The 23,885-nt window shown below is 48.3% G+C and overlaps 1 protein-coding gene across 2 annotated transcripts in view; it reads right to left on the bottom strand.

Annotated features, from left to right (window-relative positions):
- Window positions 1-23,885, bottom strand: part of WNT5B (Wnt family member 5B) — an 81,746-nt gene that overhangs the window by 15,548 nt on the left and 42,313 nt on the right. The window lies entirely within an intron of this gene.

Below are 23,885 nucleotides of genomic sequence, written 5' to 3'. Positions count from 1 at the left end.
AAGGTTTGGCCTGGTGAGCAGACAGAGCACCGTTAAGTAGGAGGGGTCCAGGGCAGGATGCCACTCCCCCCACCCCGCCCAGAGAGCCAGGTCAGATAGCGGCTCTGCCCTCCTGACTCACTGTTTCATTCACTCAACACAGTCATCCACCAGATGTGCCCTGGGGGCCTGCTATGTACCACTTACATCCCTAAGTGCCAGAGACACACGGCCAGAACAGGCAAGGACATGCTATGTCAGGTCCGGTGAACCTCGAGGAAGGACCGAGCGGGGACAAAGACTCAGAATGAGGGTGTCAGTTCATCCTGAGCAGGGCCCTCGGGGGAAGCCTCCCCCAGACCCCAAAGTAGACAGATGCGGTGCAGCCCTGGGGCCTGCGGGCCCCTCTATGCACGTCTGGGGCCCCTACTGAGACCTCTTCACTGTCGCAGCCAAAGGGGTGCATAATTGAATTGGGACTTTGCCAGCCACCAGTTTTCATGAGGAATGAAAACTCCTCCATGCAGTTAGGAGATGCAGAGAGGGACTCGGGCGGGTGGAACGGACCCAACAGCTCTGCCCTGGAAGGGGCGACTTGGTGCTGTCCACACACACAGCAGTGATGCCTGGGGACCCCAACCCACAGGACAAGCATCTGCAACGGTCACTGCTGCTCATGGAACCCCCACTGGGCCACCTCCAGAGCCTGAGGACTCGAGCAGCTTAGGTGTCCCCTAGGAAGTGTTGTCACCATACCTGCCCAGGGCCCCAGACAGGCACCCCCCTAACCTGGAAACCTACCCAGAAAGAAAGCCTTTCTGAGGGTCGCCACTGGTCACTGTGAGCCAGCGAGGAGTTGTGTCATTCAAAGGCACATGGCAGTTTTGTCAGCTGTCCTGGCCCGGCAGGCAGATAGCCTCAGTGTTTGGGAGGTGAGCGTGTGCCACTGTGACCTCCTGGCCGCTGTCCAAGTGCTGCCCTTGGTCCCCGCATTTCTGCGGCTGGGGGAGGGAGGTCCCTGCAGGAGGGGTCCCAGCGCCTTAGGCCTGTGCCTTCCATCCCCCAACCACTCCATCCATAACCACCACCATGGAGAAGGCTCTTCATGGACCTCAGGACTCCTGACATCCCCTCCTGGAGTGCAGTCTCCTTCACCTCCGTCCCACTTTCTGGAAGTGCTCTCGGCCCTGTAAGCCCCGGGGCCCAGACACCAGCTCTCCTGCAGCATCACCATGCCCTCCCCGCCAGCCCACCCCCCTTCATTTGAAAACCCTCAAAAGTTCCCAGCCATTGAGCCCCCCGAAACTTTCCCACCTGGCCTCATTCTACCTCTGCTCTTTAAGTTCCCACCGTAGGGTCTCCTTCCCAGTCCTTCTCCTGCTCTCTGACAAGCCCTGCTCCCCCCAGGAAGGATCTCATTCCAAGTCTCTTCCTCTCCAGCAATTGAGCTTCAAACCACTCTCAAGTCCACAGTCAAGGTTCACTTCCCCCCTAAAGCTGCCTTTGATTAATCCAATGCCAGGAGGCTCTTTCCATTGACATTAGTGCCTGGAGGACGGTGTCCATCCTGCCCTGCCCAGCCCTCATGCACTGCCTGAGGACCGTGTGTGTTCCTGCTTCTCGGGCAGGTGCAACGTTCCCTGAAGGTACAAGCGTGCCCCACCCCGCCTCACCCCCTGGGTCCCCCATCCTGCCCGCTGAACGTGTACCTGACAATAAACAGCTTCTGACTGATGACTGGTGACAATACCTAAAACTAGTGAGCATTTATTAAGCACTGTCTACATGCACTGAGCCAGATATTTTGCATCCATTTTTCTCATTTCACCATCACTAAAATTCTATGGTATAGGCCATTTTTATTCTCACTTTGAGCAGGGAACTGAGGCATGGAGGGGCCAGGTAACTTGGTGTCAACAGCCATTGAATGGGAGACCCTGGCTTGGCAATGAGGCCTTTCCCCTCTCCCCCAAACACAGATAAACACACGTGCCACCCCTGGAGCAAACACTTTCTCTGCTCTGCCTCCTGGGTGTTCACCACTGTCCTCCTACCAAGGCTGTCCTAGGACAACATCCTGACTTAGGAAGTGGCCCCAAAGCAAATGTTGATTAAAAACTTGCTGATTGCGGACTTTCTTAGTGGTACAGTGGATAGGAATCTGCCTGCCAGAGCAGGGAACATGGGTCTGGGAAGATTCCACATGTCTCGAAGCACTACACCTAAGAGCCGCAACTTCTGAGCCTGCACACCTAGAGCGGGTGCTGTGCAACAAGAGAAGCCATCACAGGGAGAAGCCCAAGCACCGCAACAAAGAGTAGGCCCCACTTGGCGCAACCAGAGAAAGCCCACGAGCAACAGTGAAGACCTAGTGCAACAACAAAACAACAACAACAACAAAAAAACTGCTGATTGCAAAGTAACACACACACACAGCCTGTGGTAGGAGGAAAAAAAGCCAGACTTGCCCTCAACTAGAATGATACGCGGATTGAGAACAGGTCAGGCTACTTAAAGCTGGAGAAATTAAAATAGAATAAAAAGAATTTTTCTTTCATTTTTTTCATTGAAGTATAGTTGATGTACAAGAAACAGAATGATAGTTTTAAGGAGCTAGTGCTTATGTTGCAATGGGGGAGCCCAACCAAGCCGAGATTTGGGGGCCTGGGGAGATTGACTGTGGTGTGTTGTGAGGGTGTAGGGGGGACGCAGGCAGAGGTGAGGAGCAGTGTGGTTTTGACAAGAAATGCAAGGCTGGGGGAGAAGGTGGAAAGAAGTTTCAGATTGTTTATAACAGGGGTGCTGAGCAAGGGACTGTGCCCCCAGCTGGAGATCCTACTCTGACAGTGAAATCGTATTGCCTTTCAATGAATACAACTGTCAAGGGGTTCTTTTTTTTTTAATTAATTAATTATTTTGGGAGCCATGCAGCTTGGTACATGGGATGTTAGTTCCCTGGCCAGGGATCAAACCTGTGCCCCCCTGCAGTGGAAGCTTGGAGTCTTAACCATTGGACCACCAGGTAAGTCCCAAGTCTGCTTCTTGATGCTTCAGAGATACAGGAGTCCCCAGTTCCCTGGGCCTCAGGAAGTGTGAAGTACCCTCTGCACCTGCTAGAATGAGCAGGCATGCAAGTCCCCAGACCCCAGTCCCTGTGCAGTCACCAGAGGGCTGATCCTTACCAAGTCCTTCTCATCTCACTTGGGAAAGCAAAGTTTTCTCCCCATGAAAAAGTGAATGTGTTAATTGCTCAGTCATGTTCGACTCTTTCTGACCCCACCAACTGCAGCCTCTGTCCATGGAATTCTCCAGGTAAGAATAGCAGAGTGGGTTGCCATTTCCTTTTCTAGGGGATCTTCCCGACCCAGGGATCAAACTCAGGTCTCCTGCACTGCAGGCAGATTCTTTACCATCTGAGCCACCTGGGTGCCAAGCAAAAGTTCCTCAGAAGATAAGGAAGAGGAACTTTTCCTCCTCCTGAATCCTGATAAATTAATTTACAAAGATACTCTAGAGAAGAAGGTAGAATCATACAGCCAGAGGTGAGTGTGGTTCTGGAAGCAGGGCACCTACACCCGTGGACTTCTTTCCTAGAGGAGCTGAGAGGAGAGGGGAAACCAGCCTGAGTGTGCCCACCTTTCCCTGTCGTCTGTGTTCACTGGGTCTGCTGCTCTGGGGGAAAGCACTTACCTGGGCACATGCCACCCACATCTGTGCATTGCTTGGTTGGGATACAGTGAACGAGGCAACAAAGGAAGCTCTGGATCTCCACTGCTGGTAGGCAGACGCCCTCTCTCCACAATGGGCTGATTAGAATTAAAATGTTTGTCTTGTGCTACCAAGTAAATGTGTTCCTGTTTTTGCAAACCTAATCATATTTTAAAAGGACCTGGGGAAATCTTACTATTTAAAAAAGCAGGACTTGGGACTTCCCTGGCAGTCCAGCGGTTGGTCCACTGCAGGGGGCAAGGGTTCCATCCCTGGTTGGGTAACTAAGGCCACGCCATGTGGACAAAACATTTTTTTTTTTAAATGTGAATTGCCAACCATCAGACAATCAAGTCGCTTTGACTAATATAAGGTTCTGAAATATGAATGCCTCGTGGGTGGGGGAGGGGACACAGGCTGATTTTCCAAACTCCCCACCATTCTCTATCACCTCTCTCCCGGCTGCTTCACGAATTCATTTTTCTTGCCAGTTTCCTAAAAGCTTTTAAGTGACTCTGTTATTTATTTATTTTTTGTGACTCTGTTATTTAAAGGAATCTTACTATGTGTGGTGGTGGTGGTTTAGCCCCTAAGTCATGTCTGATTTTTGCAACCCCATAGACTGTAGCCTGCCAGGCTCCTCTGTCCATGGGATTTCCCAGGCAAGGATACTGGAGTGGGTTGCCATGTCCTTTTCCAGGGGATTTTCCAGAATCAGGGATAGAACCCACATCTCCTGCTTTGCAGGCTGAGTCTTTATCAATGAGCCACCTGGAAGCCTACTATGTTTATTAAATATTATATTTTTATATATTACTTACAATAGTCATTTTATCATGTGAATAGTCATTCTGAACTATTTATAAATCTGGATTTGCACACATGGGGTTTTCTGAAAGCAGTTACATAGACCGGTTCTTTTTCCTAAACAACTCTGTTATTTCTTCCCAGAAACAGAGAGTTTGGATAAGTTATTGCCTCATCTTACTCTGATCTTCTTGCTCGCTTAAAATCTTACTGAAGTTGCCAATCTCCTGCTTCAAAAATGGGTGGTTTCCATTTGGAAAAATAAGAGAAATGTATTCCTTCATGTTTATAAACACATGAGATACCTACTGCAGTTAAGTGAACCATGGGAGCAGCAGCCTGGATCCACAGGGCTGGAATAGGGATGTGGGACACTGGGTGTCCACCTCCACCAGCCAGGCACTGGGGATATGGCTGAGGAAGGACCAGCCGGAGAGGCTTCCAGGGCAGAGCGGAGAGGATAGGGTGGTTCACTGTCGTAAGACTGACTGCCCACACCAACATGCCTCCTGGTTGCCACAAACTCTAGATGATGCCCGTTGCCATCTCCAGCTAGTCCGCTGGTCTGGACCGACCCTTGGGCTGTGCTGCAGAAGAGGCAGGTCCTCAGAGGGAAGAAGTGCCAAGCATCCTTCTAATGATACCGGAAGCAGGAAGCGCTCATCCTGGGCAGGAGCCCCCACTTCTCAGCTTCCCTCGCTAGCTTGATACCCACATTTCCTTCCCCCAAACCAGAGTCACATGGGCGCCTTTGGGTCAGGTCTGGGGGTCTCACACGTTCTCGCTTTTGGAATTAAATGACTTGTGTGGCTGCTTCTGGGAAAAGCAAGATACCCCCGCTCCGGGCAAGTTGAGAGGGCCCTTGGTTCATCACCAAGATTCTTTGGTCTCTTTTGTGGCTCTGCCAGGCCCCTTCACAGGCTCCCAGCCTTCCTTCTAAGGCTCCCAGTGAAATCTGCAAGGACAGAGGCCGAGCTGGGAGGCCAGGTGGCCAGGGTTGCCTCATTGGTGTCCACAGAGAATGAAGGGGACACACAGATGCCCACAGGCTCCTCGAATTCTGCAGGCCCTGCTAAGCATCCAGTGTCCATCCTGTGACAGATACTGACTGTGGGCCCACCGAGCACCACGGAGGGGCAGACAACAGATGAGTGAGGGGTTACTCCCCCTAGGAAGACAGCCTCGCTGCCCTGCCTGACACGATAGGCCAGCGGCTACGCATGACTACTGAGAGCTAAAATGACTCAGCATTTCCCTGGGGTTCCAGTGGTTAGGACTCAGCACTTCCACTGCAGGGGACCTGGGTTCGATCCCTGGTCAGGGTTAGTTTTAAGATGAAGACCCTTGTAGCAGGACCGGGGAGGAGCGGCCAACCGTAGCAGGCCCAAGGATCCGGCCCAAGACTGTCACCAGCGGCGGGGACAGAGCTGTAGGACTCCTCGCCGTGGTTCAGCTCTGTGCCTCCCAGAGCGTAGCCGACTTGCATTATGTGTTGAATCCAATGGAAGCACCGTTTGTGGCGAGGAGGAGGTGTCCATATTTATTCTCTTTCTGTGACAGCCGCATCCAGTGAAAAAAAGGGCTTCAGGGTCCACCCAGGATCTGGAAAGCCAGCTGGGCTGTTGGAGCTTGTCTCCATTTCTCCATGAATAAACATTCGGCAGAGGAACCCTGAGCAAACAATTTCGCTAATGACGTGCAAAGCAGATGGGCCCCCAAACCCCACTGGCCAGGGCGATACCGGCTCCGCCCAGCTAACTCTAGCGCAGAAACGCATTTTTGCCAAGGAAGGCCTGTGACTCTGTATCGGGAACTGCACTGAAGTCACATAGGGCGGAAGTGTTGAATCAGGAAGCATCTTTTGACTCCGCAGCTTTCAAAAGCTGACCATGCTCTGTGGCCACAGCCCCTGTCTAGGTGATGCGGCAGTTCAGGTCGCAGAAAAGAAAACAACTCTCTCCTGCCATCTGGGTTCCATCAGCAAAATAAAACAGCACTGTGGGTTTCAAGAGCAGTCGGAAATTCTAGAAAACTGATGTAAGTGCCTGAGGCCGGCCTCAGCAGCATGACTACTAACTCCTGGAAGATGCAAAAAAGAGTTGTGTCTTCTCTGCGTTCCTTCCACACTAGCACGGCCTCTGCACCAAGGTAATGCACGTTCACGATAAGGTCCCTCCCTAATTTATATGTCAGTTGTATTTCAATAAAACAAATAGATTTAGAAAACTAACAGAGAGGGAAATTCTAACGAGAACCCTCTGCAAAAAATGCCCAGAAGCCAGTGCCACCAAGTTCAAATCAAGGACACATTTGCAGGAGCAAGAATGAGGCAGGAGCGTTTTTTGGTTTTTTTTTAAATTAATTATGTATTTTTTGCTGCGCTGGATCTTCATTGCTGTGAGTGGACTTTCTCTAGCTATGGTGAGCGGGGGCTACTCTAGTTGCGATGCGCAGGCTTCTCACTGAGGTGGCTTCTCTTGTTGCAGAGCACAGGCTCTAGGTGCACGGGCTTTGTAGTTGTGGCACATGGGCTTAGCTGTCCCATGGCATGTGGGATCTTCCTGGACCAGGGATCGAACCAATGTTCCCTGCATTAGCAGGCGGAATCTTTACCACTGAGCCACCAGGGAATCCCTGGCAGGAGCATTCTTGATTTTCTGCGAAGGGCCTCACCCTTGCAGATGCCACTGTCTGGGGGGCAGGAACAGACAAGACAGCTGGGTCTGGAGCTCTCTTGTGTATGACAACAGTCAGCTTCCGCTAGGCTCCCCGGTCCACCAGGTGGCACAGGAGCAACTGCGACCCCTTAACCTGCACAAAGGCTTGAGCTTTTCACCCACAGGAATGTGATAAAGCATTCTGATGACAATTTCCAGCTTCAAATGGTCAGACTCCTAGGAAAATCGCAGCACTAAAAGGTGTTTGCATCGAGAGAAACCACACACCCAACTTGAAAAGCCAGTATCAACAACCAAAGAGTCAGTGGAAAACCTCCCAGCAGAACCTAGAAGTACAATGGGACCTACTGGGCTCCACAAGGAACAGCAGGAAACAGGGTACAGAAATGGTGAAATGGTTGTATTTGTCCAACATTCAGAAAACATCCTGAAAGACAGAGGCAGATCCAGAAAGGTCTGTGTTCTCACCCAGTCCTGGGATGCTCCCCATGACACAGTCTCAGCTCTAGGCTTCTCCCTCTCTACTCCCCACCCAAGACATGTATTAATTAAAAAAAAAAATCAGATAAAAGAATATTTGTTGTTGTCGTTCAGTGGCTCAGTCATGTCTGACTCTTTGCAGTCTGCAAGTCCACGGACTGCAGCACACCAGGCTCCCCTGTCCTTCACCATCTCCCAGAGCTTGCTCAAACTCATGTGCATTGAGTCGGTGATGCCATCCAACCATCTCATCCTTTGCCAGCCCCACCTCAGCATCAGGGTCTTTTCTAATGAGTTGGCTCTTCACATCAGGTGGCCAAAGTAGTGGAGCTTCAGCATCAGTCCTTCCAGTGAATACTGAGAGTTGATAAAAGAATATTTATTGGGTGCCAACTGCATACACTGTACCAGGGGCTGCAGGAAGTGAATGAGAAAGACAAACTCCTCGCTCTGGTTCAGCGAGTGCAGCCAGGCTGGAAATGTCCAGGGAGGGCATGGCGGTCACAGGGGGTGGTACAAGGGTAGGGCCATGTTCCCAGCCCTTTTCAATTCCAGGCAGCTGCTGCCAGCAAATCTCTAGCTGTTTGGTCCGCTAAGCAAACAGAACTTGTGATGATTTGTAAGCATAGAAGTAAACCTCCTGTGACCTGTTAAGCCCCCTTTGACTTAAACAAACAAGCAATTAAAAAAAAAACAAAAAACGGAAACAAATACACACAGAATAAAATGCACAAATAAATATACAGCTCGATGAATTTTGACATTTGTGTACACCCACGAAACCACCACCAGATCCGGGTGCATCTAACCATGAAGCAAATCAAACTGGTATGCTGCAGAAAAAAGGGGAAAAGAATCTCTGCTAAGCCTCTCTAAAGTTATTTTATTGCTGTTGTCAAGTTTATTTTGATGTTTAGAGATAGTTTACTCTTTTGGGAGGTGAGGTGGAGGTGCAGGAGGTCCACTCAGGCAGGATCTAGAAACACTCTGACAGGCACTAGGCGACCCTCCCCCAGGATGGAATAGTCTGCTTGTTTAATTTTTCAGGATCCCTAACGTCTAAGAGATGTTGACGAAAACACTCAGGCTCCAACCTACTGCCGTCATGTGTTTGCACCCCTCCTGTTTACAGAGGGGTGTGAAGCAACTCAACTTTCACGTGGAACTGGGTGCTTTCTCATGTAGAACACCGCAGATGTAATCCCTCTAGCTTTTTTTTTTTTTTTTTGCCAGCCACTGCTTTTCATGGTAGAACAGAAACAGCAGACAATGTTTTCAGGTCTTCAAGTCTCCCTTTTCTAGCTTTGTCTTAGAATTTAAATGAATGGAATAAAAAAGATTTAAAAAAAAATGGGGACTTCCCTGGCGGTCCAGTGGTTAAGACTCAACACTCTCAGTGCCAGGGACCCAAGTTCGATCCCTGGTCAGGGAACTAAGTTCTCACAAGCCCAAGCCCTACACCAGGGCCAAAAAAGGAAAGAAAACACCCCCCCGCCCTCAGTTGGGAACACAATCTATGCATCAGAATGGAACAACCAGCTCTCTCCAAGGACAATTTAAGATGATCAAATTTTAAGATCCTTTTCTATGTATTTTTTGATGTGGACCACTTTAAAAGTCTTTATTGAACTTGTTACAATATTGTTTCTGTTTTATGTGTTTTAGTGTTTGGGTGTGTGGGATCTTTTTAGCTCCCTGACAGGGATCAAACCTGCACCTCTGCATTGGAAGGCAGATTTTTAACCACCGGACCATCAGGGAAGTCCCTAAGATGATCTAAACTAAACCATGGATTCTTTTTTTTCCTCCTTCAAATTAAAGTACAGTTGATTTACAATATTGTGTTAGATGTACAGCATATCGATTGAGTATTTTCACTGATTATACTTTATTATATGTCATTACAGGGCAATGGGTATAATTCCCTCTGCTGTACAGTTTATCCTTGTCGCTCATCTGTTTTATTCATAGCAGTTTGCATCTGTTAATCCTATACGCCTAATTTGTCCCTCCCCCCTTTAATCATGAGATTCCTTATGTTGCTTAAGGATGAAGAAATGCTCAAATCTTAGCACTTCCTATTTAATACTATATAACACAAAAATATTAGCATATTAATTCACATGGTACTCACAGCTTTCCATCGGTGTAGGACACCTCTTCTTAGTAAATGCTGTGTTTATATTGGACACATTGATGGTCAAGCCTTAGCCCAAGGAAGCAGGTACACCATTTCTACCATGAAGCATAAAACAGGCTGAGGCTGAGGTCACAGTACAGCTCATCCACTTCTTCTCTGTCTGCTAGAACAGCTTCTTAGCTTATATATTATTTTTCAAAGTATGCCAAATGTTTAGCATTTATATATAAAATCAATAGAATGGAGAACCAAGCAAAAAGAAGAGCCCAAAGGCGGGGATTTCCATTTCCCCAGAGCACGTTTTCTAAAAAATTTTATTATTTATTTATTTTTGACTGTGCTGACTTTAGTTGCTGCACAAACTTTTCTCTAGTCCTGTGAGCAGGGGCTACTCTCTAGTTGCAGAGTGCAGCCTTCTCATTGTGGTGGCTTCTCTTGCTGCAGAGCACGGGCTCTAGGCTACGCAGGCTTTAGTAGTGATGGTGCACAGGTTTAGTTGCTCCGTGGCATGTGGGATCTTCCTGGACCAGGGATTGAACCTGTGTCTACTGCACTGGCAGGAGGATTCTTTACCACTAAGCCACCAGAGAAGCCCAGCGCTTTTTCTTTTAATATACTTGATAATATGTTTATTATTTATTTGCTTATTCCCCCCACCCCAACCCTCGGCACATTGAACAGTCGCTCACACCATTGTCTGGAGTAGCTGCTTTTCCTCCCCTGCTGCAGTTTATCAGTTACCATCCTCCTCACTTAGTGGGGGAAGTGAGCTCACTTTTGTGGATTTCTGCCCATGCCTGACTATCCTTCCAGATGCACAGTGTTTGGGGTTTTTTTATATTTATTTATGCATTTGGCTGTACTGGGTCTTACTTGCAGCAGATCTTAAGTTGCGGCATGTGGGATTTTTTTTTTTAGGATAATTGCTTTATAATGTTGTTAGTTTCTGTTGTACAGCAACATGAATCAGCCATAGTAAAGTGAAGTTGCTCAGTTGTGTCCGACTCTTTGCAACCCCATGGACTGTAACCTACCAGGTTCCTCCATCCATGGGATTTTCCAAGCAAGAATACTGGAGTGGGTTGCCATTTCTTTCTCTAGGAGATCTTCCCGACCCAGGTATTGAACCCGGGTCTCCCACATTGTAGGCAGACGCTTTACTGTCTGAGCCACCTATAAGTATACAAAATCCCCTCCCTTGTGAGTCTCCCTCCCACCCCTCCATCCCACCCCTCTAGGTCATCACAGAGCTCTGAGCTGAGCTCCCTGTGCTGTACAGCAACTTCCCACTAGGAACCTATTTTACACATAATAGTATATATATTGGGCTTCCCTGGTGGCTCAGATGGTAAAAAATTTGCCTGCAGTGCAGGACACCCAGGTTCCATCCCTGGGTCAGGAAGATCCCCTGGAGAAGGGCATGGGAAACCACTCCAGTATTCTTGTCTGGAGAATCTCATGGGCAGAGGATCCTGGTGGGCTACAGTCCATGGGGTCACAAAGAGTTGGACATGACTGAAGCAACTTAGCAGAGTGTCAATATGTCAATGCTACTGTCTCAATTTGTCCCACCCTCTCCTTCCCCTGCTGTGTCCACAAATCCATTCCCTATGTCTGCATCTCTATTCCTGCCCTGCAAATAGGTTCATCTGAGCCATTTTTTCTAGATTCTATACGTATGGCATTCAGGATCTTTGGTTGTAGCATGCAAACTCTAACACGACATGTGGAATCTAGCTCCGTGACCAGGGATCGAACCCAGGCCCCTGCACTGGGAGTGCAGAGTCTTAGCCACTGGACCACCAGGGAAGTCTCCAGACACACCGAGTTCTCGTTAAACATCTCATACAAGGGAAAGCCTCCGTGAGAGGTTCCCAGAGGCTCTGCAGTCCCAGGAGAGACCCCGTGACCCTGAGAAGGTCACTTCTCATTCTCCACCTTGTTTTCTCCGTTTGTAAAACCCAGCGCTGTCCTCATGTGTCTTCACCACGCCCTCAAAGCTTCAAAGGGAACCGTCATCCAATCTCTAGTTCCCCTCTTCTCCCCAAATGCTGACAGCTTAGTCCCCCCAAACAACTAAATCAATGAATTCTGGATGGTCAACGGCAGGCATGGACCACTCGGGTCAGTTACTTGAACTTTTTGGCTTTAAACGGTACATGACATTTAGAAATCAATAGTAAACAACAAAGAACCTCACTGAGCTCAGCACTGAGACAAGTTGTTCCAACTTTAGGAAAGTTGGGATAGGGTTTCTGTGCTGTTTTCATACCCTGACACAGCAAGAAGGCCCCGCTTGGACTTAGTGACCCCTTTGGAATAACTGTTTATCAAGAAAGTGACAGACCCCATGATGATGTAAAGATATGATATTTATCCTTCCTGGGGTGTGAAGAGTTAACACCAACAAGGCTAGATTGTGCTTTTTTTACCCCTTGAGATTCTGGCTGTTTTTTTTTTATTTTTTAAAACAACAACAACAACAAAAACCTTTAACCTTATCCTCTTGGCAGAAAAGAAGATCTGGCTGTGAGCTCGGCGTCAGAGCCGACCCCTAGTCCTCCTGTGGGTCTGACATCATGCAAGAGATGTAAACGCCCAGGTCCATCCACAGAGGACTTTCCAGCAAGGCCTGGCTCAGCGCCAGCACCTATCCAAAAGGGAACAACCTTCAGACTCCGGCCTGTAAGTCTGCAGACAGCGGCGTCCTAGGATATGGAGGAGTTACAAACCAGTGCTGAGTAAGATTGGTCTCAGTCCCCTCCTTGCATTTGCAATATTTATCAGGATTTGACAAACAAATATTCCAGTGAATATTCATTGGAAGGACTGATGCTGAAGCTGAAGCTCCACTACTTTGGCCACCTGATGCGAAGGGCCGACTCATTGGAAAAGACCCTGATGCTGGGAAAGACTGAAGGCAGGAGGAGAAGGGGATGGCAGGGGATGAGATGGTTGGATGGTATCACCGGCTCAGTGGGCATGAGTTTGAGCAAACTCGGGGAGATGGTGAAGAACAGGGAAGCCTGGTATGCTGCAGTCCATGGGGTCGCAAAGAGTCGGACACAACTGAGCAACTGAACAACAACAGGACAAATCTGTGAGGATCCTGAAAAAAATGACCTTGCCCGGCAGAGAGAACACGGCTCCAGGCTGGGGAGAAGCAGCCTAGCTAGCTGTCTACTCAGGTGGTGAAAGTTTGGAATTTACTCAGCCCTGGGAGCTCATGGCTGACACCTACTTCTCTTGGAAAAGGGAACTGAAACGGGTTAAAAATAGTCCTTCTTTACCCCTGTCAGGCCTCCAGAGAGAAAGTCCAGGGTGCAGTACCCAAGCCTGCAAACATGAAATGGCACTCACGAAAGATGGATATGCACTCTGTTCCTGTAAATAAGTCCATTTATGTCATTGTTTGCGATTCCACATAGAAGTGATGTCATATGATATTTGTCCTTCTCTGTTTGACTTACTTCACTTAATATGATAACCTCTAGGTCCATCTATGTTGCCGCAGAAACAGACTCATAGACACAGAAAAAATGATGATTACCAGAGGATATGGGGGCGGGGGGAGGATAAAATAGGAGTTTAAGATGAACAGATACACAGTCCTATGTATACAACAGATAAACAACAAGGACCTGCTATATAGCACAGGGGATTATATGTGATGTCTTATAGTAACTTGTAATGGAAAAGAATCTGAAAAAAAAACATATATTGTGTACATATATGTACACGTGTACACGTGTACATGTGTGTGTATATATATGTACACATATATACACACATGGGGCTTCCCACGTGGCTCAGTGGTAAAGAATCCACCTGCCAATGCAGGAGCTGAAAGAGATGCAGGTTTAACCCCTGGGTCAGGAAAAGTCCCTGCAGGAGGAAATAGCAACCCACTCCAGTATTCTTGCCTGGGAAATCCCATGGACAGAGGAGCCTGGAGGGCTACAGTCCTTGGGATGGCAGAGTCAGACACAACGAGCGACTTAGCACATATACCATACATCCATATATGTATACATGTAGAGCTGCATCACATGCTGTACAATCGAAACTAACACAATATTGCAAATCAACAGTACTTCAATCAAAAACAAATGGTGAGTTCGATGCATAATATAGGGTGCTCGGGGCTGGTGCACCGGGATGACCCGGAGGGATGGGATAGGGAGGGAGGTGGGAGGGGGTTCTGGAAGGGGAACACATGTACACCCATGGTGGATTCATGTAAATGTATGGCAAAACCAATACAGTATTGTAAAGTTAAAAAATAGATAAATAAACTAATTTTTAAAAAAATGGTTAAAAAGGTTTGAAATGCAGGAGCCTCTCTCCTGTCCAGATGCTCTGCCTAATCTTTGCTCCTGGAGCACATTGCCCTCTCCAGACCCCACCTCTCCCTCAGCCCAGGGCCATATTCCTCTTTTCTTAGCACTGCCCCCGCTGACCCCCCTGTCCCCCCGCCACCTGCTCTCCCCCACTTCCAGGCTCCCTGAGGGTCTGCTCACCCCAGGTCACCTGCACTGAGAGGGGGCTATTTCCTAGAAAGCGGGCTAACAGGGAAGCAACCACTAGAGGGTGACATGATTACACACAAGCGTGCTTCTGAGGACTGAGCAGGGCCAGAGCTGGCCAGGCGTCCAGCTGGAAGCCCAGAGAAGGAGTGGGCCTCGGCACAGGTGACCCACTGTGATGAGCACACTCAGAGCAGCGCCTTCAGGCTCCAGTCATGTCTACCTGTCTGTCTCTCTGTGTGTGTCTGTCTCACACACATACACTGACCCACACTGGCTGGCTAACCAACCAGGGCCTTAGGTGTTCTGCACAAAAGCCACCCCTGGCTGTGGTCCACGACCATGAATGGCAGAGTGCACATCTCAGCTGCTGCTTTCACGGCCCTCCTTGCTGCCCAGCCAGGTGGGAGGGCAAGCTGACATGCCTCTGCAGGGCAGTGGAGCTCAGGGGCATAGAAAGTGGCTCGAGATCTGGACTATGGAGCTCAAGTTCCAGTTCTGTGGGCCCGTTGGTCCTGAGCACTTACCTGTCTGTGCCACGGCTTCTCTACCTGTAAATGGAGGTGAGCTAATGTGAGGAACTGCTAAGTTCATACTCGTAAAGACCTCTGAAGAACGTCTAACACATAGTAAAAGATCAGTAAATAGCAGCTGTTTTTCAACAGCCAGGAGCTGAGCTAGAAGGTTTTGTGCATTATCCTACTCAATCCTCACAAGCTCCCAAGATATGAACGTCACTAGTCCCATTTCACAGATGGAAACACCAAGGCTCCAAGCGGTTAAATAGCTTGTCCAGAGTCACAGAGCTGATAAGAGACAGATTCCAGGTTTTAACTCAGAATCTGTCTGACTGAAAACCCATGTTCTGGGATTTGCCTGGAGGTCCAGTGGTTAGGACTCCTCGATTCTACTACAGGGAGCATGGTTTCGATCCCTGGTTGGGGGACTTAAGATCCTACATGCCACGGGGTGCAAAGTAACTCAATAAAAATAAAATAAAAGCCTACGTTCTTTCACTACATCATGGGGAAAACTTTGGCCTTCGCACAAGAAGACTCAAAGGCAAAAGATGGGGGCGGGGGGACAAAATTTTTTAAACATTATTTGCATTTTACTAAAAAAGGAGAGCCTTCAAGAAATATAATTTAGCAAAAGTTTTACAGCAGGAGAAGTTAAACAAGGGGATGGGAGGTTCTGGCAACAGCAGCACCGGGGAACCTGCTGGACATGTGAGTTCTCAGCAGCTCCCCAGACCTCTGACCCAAGGCCTTCCAAGTTACTCGGATGCACACGCAGGCTTGAAAGGCACAAGGAAGCCCAAGAGCTGGTGCTGAAAACCTAGGTCAGAGGCAAAAGGCGCGACGTCTGTCTGGCAGACACTGAGTCTGGGACTGACTCTTCCTGCCTTGGGGAGGAGAAAATGAGGGGCACAGAGCCAGGGCTACCCCCATGTGAATGCCCATCTCATGACGCTCTTGTGAGTGGGCCACTTCTGTTCCTTTGACCTGCACATTACTCAGAAATAGGAAATAACATTTTTTAAATGTTTAACTGTCAGTAAGAATGCATCTGTGTAATTTGGGGGCACATCTGTGTGGGGCTTTTTTTTTTGATGGTACATTTATAAAAGGAAAAAAACCAGAACAGCATTTGTTAGGTCCCTCCCAGGGGCCAGGTTTGGCATAAGGACCCTCCCTCTCCACTGCATGGCTTTTCTCAACGAAGTCTCACCACAGCCCTGTGACCAGGAGTGATGTTCATTTTACAGATGAGGAAACTGAAGTTCGAAGCACTCAGCTGTGATGAGAGAGCGTGGATTCCAGGGCAGGATTTGGGGAGCAAGTCTGGGGGACTCAGCTCCTCAGGACGCTGCCTGGGGAACAGCCCTGTGCTGAGAAGCCTTCCCAGGGGCCAGGAGATGTCTGAGCAGTCCCTGTGCTCCATACCCCATTCCCCTGGGGTGTGAGGCGCCAAGCTCTATTGTCAGGGAGAGGTGACCAGAGCAAAATGAGGAGAAAGACAGCTGATTTAAAACTCTCTCTTCCCAGGACAGTAGCAAGGGGACTTCCTTGGTGGCCCAGTGGCTGAGACTCCGCAATTCCAGTGCAATGCAGGGGGCCCAGGTTTGATCTCTGGTCGGGGAACTAGATCCCACACGCCACAGCTAAGACCCAGCACAGCCAAATAAGTAGATGAATGCAGTTTTAAAAAGAAAATAAAAAACAGTAGCAAAATCCAAACCATGAACTAAAACTTTCTGACTTCAGATGCCAAATTCCAATTCCAGGTAAACAATAGTTAAAGGTTTCTTATTCTTGAAAGAGAATTTTTTTAAAAAGTGAAAAAAGCTTAAGAATTCTTCGAAAAGGTGACTTTTTTTTTTGATGGAGCCGCACAGTTTATGGATCTAAGTTCCCCAACCAGAAATTGAACCTGGGCCATGGCACTGAAACTGCAGAATTCTAACCACTGGACTGTCAAGGAACTTCCTGAAAAGGTGACTTTTGAATTGAACCTGATGCTTCTATACTGAAAAATTGGAACGATGTATGATAATGTATGTTTGCTATTAAAGTGTTCTTTTTTTGTTTAATTTTTTTTTTGTTGTTGTTTAATTTATTTGGATGTGCCAGGTCTTAGTTGCCACATGTGGGATCTAGTTCCCTAGCCAGGGATCAAACTTGGGTCCCCTGCATTGGGAGTGCAGAGTCTTAGCCACTGGACCATCAGGGAAGTCCTTTATTATGGCATTCTTATGTTTTCCTGAACCAGTAAGGAAAACCCAGACTGTTCTCTAAAGAAGTTTCCACCCTCTGTAATGACCTTCCTCCCATCAACACTACTGAGAACCGAGGCCTCTCTGTAATGGTCCTCTAAACAGAGGACATTTTATTTATAACTATCAGCCATTGGCACTTCCACCACTGATAACCAACCACTATTTTGCAGTGCGTTTCTGAGTCCTTAGGGGCAGACTCACCCTCTGCTTCTCTGTCTACTCCAGGGCACAGAGCCGTGCACACCAGCTGTATGTACATCCCCTGAACAAATGATTGAAAACCCTGCCCAAGTGTTCAGTGCTTAGAAATGGCTACATTTACAACACGGCTTATTCTTATATTAGAGTTGTCATAGCTACCTGCTCGGTAACAAGCACCCAAGGTGTTTGTTACTGTTAACAAATATTAGCTGATATTTGGGGGTTTCTGATCCAAGTAATTCTAATCCTTTGGTCAGGTGTTGGAATATGTGAAAATAAGTATGAGCTAACATGCAAAAGTTGCAAATGACAAATTTCAAGTGGCAGCCACATTTCCAGAGTAGATGGAGGGAGTGTCCATCCATCTGGGGGTGACTCTCAACCCTCAAGTCACTCTTTCTTTCTGCATGAGTTTTTCCAGTTAGGACACAAACAGGTACAGTCATCCTGAAGTGAGGGCTCCAGCCAACCAGACCCCAAATCCTTATTTTTCTTGGGGTAGATAAAGCCCTTGTCTATAGGATATAGTGAACTAATAATTTGGGAGTCAGTAAACAAAGCCTTTGACTGTGTGGGTCACAATAAACTGTAGAAAATTCTTAAAGAGATGGGAATATCAGACCACCTGACCTGTCTCTTGAGAAACCTGTATGCAGGTCAGGAAGCAACAGTTAGAACTGAACATGGAACAACAGACTGGTTCCAAATAGGGAAAGGAGTACATCAAGGCTGTATATTGTCACCCTGCTTATTTAACTTATATGCAGAGTACATCATGAGAAACACTGGACTGGAAGAAGCACAATCTGGAATCAAGATTGCTGGGAGAAATATCAATAACCTCGGTATGCAGATGACACCACCCTTATGGCAGAAAGAGAAGAACTAGAGAGCCTGTTGATGAAAGTGAAAGAGGAGAGTGAAAAAGTTGACTTAAAGCTCGACATTCAGAAAACTAAGATCACGGCATCCGGTCCCATCGCTTCATGGGAAATAGATTTCATGGGAAATAGATGGGGAAACAGTGGAAACAGTGTCAGACTTTATTTTTGCGGGCTCCAAAATCACTGCAGATGGTGATTGCAGCCATGAAATTAAAAGACGCTTACTCCTTGGAAGGAAAGTTATGACCAACCTAGATAGCATATTAAAAAGCAGAGACATTACTTTGTCAACAAAGGTCCGTCTAGTCAAGGCTATGGTTTTTCCAGTGGTCATGTATGGATGTGAGAGTTGGACTGTGAAGAAAGCTGAGCACAGAAGAATTGATGATTTTGAACTGTGGTGCTGTAGAAGACTCTTGAGAGTCCCTTGGACTGCAAGGAGATCCAACCAGTCCATCCTAAAGGAGATCAGTCCTGGGTGTTCATTGGAAGGACTGATGTTGAAGCTGCAACTCCAATACTTTGGCCACCTCATGCGAAGAGTTGATTCGCTGGAAAAGACCCTGGTGCTGGGAAGGATTGGGGGCAGGAGGAGAAGGGGACAACAGAGGATGAGATGGCTGGATGGCATCACCAACTCGATGGACATGAGTTTGGGTAAACTCTGGGAGTTGGTGATGGACAGGGAGGCCTGGCGAGCTGCGATTCATGGGGTTGCAGAGAGTCGGACACGACTGAGAGACTGAACTGAACTGAACTGAACTGAAACAAGTGGTTTGAGGGTGTCCCCAGCAATTTGTTGATGTGAGAACAATTTTCATCTATTTTTCCTATTTATTTATGTCTTCATTTCACATTGTTTGCTCTGTTTCTTTCATTTTCACATTTACTATATCTTCCATATTTTCCTATATTTTCATTTTTAATTGTTGCAAAATACATATACAGTAAAATTTACCGTCATAGCCATCTTAAAGCGTAGAATTCCATAGTGTTAAGTACATTCACATGGTGCAACAATTCCCAGAACTTGTTCATCTTGCAAAACTGAAACTCTATGCCCATAAACAACCCCTTCCCCCCAGCCTCTGGCAACCACCCTTCCAGATTCTGGGATTTTTCACCACTCTGCACACCTCACATAAGTGAAATAATACCCTATTATCTTTTTGTGATCGGTTTGTTTCACTCAGAATAAAGTCCCCAAGTTTCTTCCATACTGTGGTGTGATAGCATTTCCTCCCTTTTTAAGGCTGAATAATAGTCCATTGTATCGATAGACCGAATTGTGTTTATCCATCATCTGTGAGGGACGCTTAGGTTACTCCTACTCAAATCATGCATCTCAGATTGGGGCTTGAACCCATGTGCTGAAACTCAAACCTGGCCAAAATGTAGTTTGGGACTCAAACCCATGTGGCCAGGACTTGGTGGTGGTGGTGGTTTAGTCCTAAGTAGTGTCTGACACTTGCAACCCCATGGACTGTAGCCCACCAGGCTCTTTTGTCCCTGGGATTCTCCAGGCAAGAATACTGGAGTGGGTTGCCATTTCCTTCTCAGGGCATCTTGCCCAACCAGGAATCAAACCCAGGCCTCCTGCATTGCAGGCAGATTCTTTACCGACTGAGCTACAAGGCCAGGACTTGAACCTGCCCCAAACCCATGGTCTTCCAACTGAGATCATACACCTGGTTTCAGGACCTAATGAAGCTCGGGATCTTGATGTCTCATGGTGGAAAGAATTCAGTGAGAGACAAAGTGATAGGTAAGAAGTGGATTTATTTAAATAGAAACACACTCCATGGACAAAGTGTGGGCCATCTCAGAAGGCGAGCATGCATGCTAAGCCACTTCAGTTGTGTCCGATTCTTTGCAACCCCATGGACTATAGCCCGCCAGGCTCCTCTTTCCATGGGGATTATCCAGGCAAGAATCCTGGAGTGGGTGGCTGTGCCCTCCTCCAGGGGAATCTTCCCAACCCAGGGTCTGAACCCATGTCTCTTATGTCTACCTGCATTGGCAGGCAGGTTCTTTACCAGTAGCATGAGAGCAACCTCAAAAAGTGGTGTGGTTAGTTTTTATGGGTGAGGTAATTTCACACACTAATGAGTGGGAGGATTATTTCAACTATTTGGGGGAAGGGGAGGAGTTTTCCAGGAATTGGGCCACCACCCACTTTTTGGCCTTTGACGGCTGGCCTCAGGAATGGTCATGGTGCCTGTAGTTGTATCACTTAGCTTGCTGATGTGTCACAATGAGTGTATACTAAGGCTCAAGGTCAAGTCCATTCATCCACAATCTTGGACCTATTTGGTTCTAATCAGCTTCTGTCGTGTCCTCTGGCTATGTCATTCTTTTAAAGTTTGTGCCCTGCCCCCTTCCCTCTTGTTTCACTATCTTCTGGTTGTTGCAAATAATGCTATGAACTTGGGTGTACAAATGTTTCCTCTAGACTCTGCTTTTCTTTATTTTTGATATATACCCAGAAGTGGAATTGCTGGATCATAGGGTAGTTGTATTTTTAAGTTTTCGAGGAACTGCCATGCTGTCCCCTACAGCAGCTATACCATTTCACATTCCCACCAACAGCACACCAGAACTCCAATTCCTCTACCTCTTCACCAACACTTATTATTTTCCATTTTATTAACTGCAGCCATCTTAATGGGTATGAGGTAATTAATGCCTTATTTGGTTTTGATTAGCATTTCTCTAATGATTAATGATGTTGAGCATCTTTTTATGTGCTCGTAGGCCATTTGTATGTCTTCAACTGCATTTACAGAGTGCCTCCCACACAGCATGTGATGTGCCACGGATACAATAGAGTTAACATAAAACACACACAACATAGTTTAACTCCTTTGATCCAAGGCCTGCCAGCTAGACTCTGGGTCACCGTTTCTGGACACACACACACACACACACACATAAATATAATTTTCAGTCACCCAGTCTCTGGACCATAATGCTCTCCCTCTACTTGTGTGTCTTAAATCATAGCCTAAACTGAAACCCCCACGAAGCCACGTGAAATTGTCCCTACTCTCACTTGCATTGGGAACAAAGTGAAATGTTGGGATGAGACAGAACTCAAACACTCATGCTTTCCCATAGTGTGACTTGTGGAAAGATCCCTGTAGATTATCCAGCCAGTCTGCCCTGGCAGAACACAAGGAAACTGAAACCCAGAATGGGGAGGCACTTCCTCCTCACCCCAGGCTCAGCAGAGGGGGCACCTATGCCACGCTGTGTCCCCATTTCTTCCTGATGCTTATTCTATCTAATAAACATGAACATAATCATATTGCTGGAAATCATGGTTATATGTTTGAATGTCTTAAGTAAAAAGGCCCTGTACTAATACAGTGCAATTCAAGAAAAAGTTTTCCCAGAACTAGTAGCAGGTGGTCAGCTTCTAGAGAAAGCATTTCCAGATACCACTGAATGACTTTTCAGAGTTGAGAGCAGGAGTGAAGTGAAAGTCGCTCAGTCATGTCCAACTCTTTGAGACAGTCCATGGAATTCTCCAGGCCAGAATACTGGAGTGGGTAGCCTTACCCCTTCTCCAGGGGATCTTCCTGATCCAGGGATTGAACCCAGGTCTCCCTCAATGCAGGTAGATTCTTTACCAACTGAGCTATCAGTGAAGCTAATAGGAGAGCAGGAGAAACAGGGTTAACCTAAGCTCCTTCACTGCAGGTCAGGCAACCCCCAGCCCCAATCGCAAGCAAACCTCCCCTCCTTCCCATTTGTGGTTGAGGACTTTGTTTTGTGTTAGGGAGGTTTAAGGTGTTTTTGATTAGGACCTTGATAACAACACAAACAAGTCTGCGCCCACAGACCAACAAGAAAAGTTACTTTACAGGGAATGTAAGGTGAAAGTTTAGGCAGCAGTGGTGGGGGACCACCATAAGCCTAGATACACCCCAGGACAAGAGTGCCAGCCCAGGTGCGCCCCAGATTTGTGACTCTATTGAACAGCACATTTGGAATCCTCTAGATGACCAGCACAACCCTGTATGTGAAGTCACTGCAGTTGCATCCGACTCTTTGCAACCCTGTGGACTATAGCCAGTGAGGCTCCTCTGTCCATGGCATTTCCCCAGCAAGAATACCGTAGTGGGTTGTCATTTCCTCCTCCAGGGGATCCCATCGCCTGCATTGACTGGCAGGTTCTTCACCACTAGTGCCACCTGGGAAGCCCATTATTCCAGGATGGTTATACAAATCTAAGAGCCTCACACCAGGTGCAACTGGGGGCTGGGGTGGGGGGATTTGGGGGGTGAACGATTTTGCTTCTGCATTTCCAGATCGAAGAACAAAAGAAGTAGGTGGTAAAGTCTAAAACGTATGATGTCTATTACCAATCTGTATGTTACTTAGCCCACTACTGGTCTCCTGGGCAAAACAGAAGTAGCCAAAAGTGAACCTCATATACTAAACATGGAACGCAGTAAAAATCGTGTTCATGCCCTTAAAGAACCAATTAAACCATTCCTCACCCCCACCCCACCCCACGCGAGATCTTAGCACCTTAGTTCCTCAACTAGGAATAGAACCCAGGCCCCCTGCATTGGGAACCCAGTCTCAGCACTGGACTGCCAGAGAAGTACCCCCAATTTCCTTTTTTGATAGCTGAGTCAGGTTTGTGTGGATCCACAAATTCATTAAAAACACAGAGGTTCATTTTCTGATTGCAGAATTCTTGGTTAGGGGAAGTTAAAATGAAACTCTGAAATCCTATCCTCTGAGTGGTTATTTAAAATCTGGGAGCCACTTCTAGACTACAGCATTTCATGATTCCAGCAAACAGTTTATAAACGAACAGACATTTGCTGAAGCACTTTAAATCAAGTCCAATCGTCACTCTCCTTTATCCAAAGGCAAAACTGTGAAAGCACACACGAATTCACTGACTGTCAGCCCAACTGGGCCCTTCACCGTCTAAAAGGCTGACAAAGAAGGCGATGGAGAGAAGGGCTTGGGGAGGCAGGAGAGGGCGACGCGGCGCCGCCCGGGGCTCCCGGTCGAGTGCGGAAGCGGAGGAAGTTGTGATGCGCAGGGACCGAAGGAGCGCACAGGCGGCGGTGTCTGGAAACACCCGGAACATGCTAGAAGGAAGTGGAAATGCCTAGATCCCCAGTGCGCACCGGGGGGCCGAGCTCGGCTAAGGGACGTGCGGACACAGCGGAGTTTCTCCCCAGTTTACCGCACAAGACTGGAGAGAAAGGAACCGTGGGAAGCTGCCCACTGGGGAGAACCGAGGGGGTGGCCGCATAGACGCGCCGCGGGGCCCGGGAACGCCGGCAGGGAGGGGAGCGGGGCGGCCCCCAGCCAGGATCTGGGGAGGAAAGTCTTGAGGGAGGATAAAGGGAGCCAGCGGGAGGCCGGGCAGGGGGCGCACAGGGCGGCCTCAGGCCGGAGGCGCAGAGCCCAGACGCTGGCCGGGCGTGGCCGGCAGCTCCCTGCGGGCGGCGGCGGCGGCGGAAGCGGCTGCGGGCTCGGCCCACGCCCCGACGGCGAGCACAGGGTTAACCCGCGGCGGGCCGGCGCTCGGTTTCCAGGGCAACGCCGGCAGTTCCGGCGCGCAGGCTCGTACCATCGCGCGCGCGCGGGGGAGCGCGGGGGGCGGGGGCGCGGAGGCGCGGAGAGCAGCGGGTCCGGCCCGGACGCCCCCGGCGCGGCCGCCGCTCGCCCCGG

Source organism: Giraffa tippelskirchi, chromosome 4 (assembly GCF_054371585.1).
Source record: "Giraffa tippelskirchi isolate mGirTip1 chromosome 4, T2T-mGirTip1v1.2.pri, whole genome shotgun sequence".
NCBI classification, from domain to species: Eukaryota; Metazoa; Chordata; class Mammalia; order Artiodactyla; family Giraffidae; genus Giraffa; species Giraffa tippelskirchi.
This window is presented reverse-complemented; position numbering and strand designations above follow the sequence as displayed.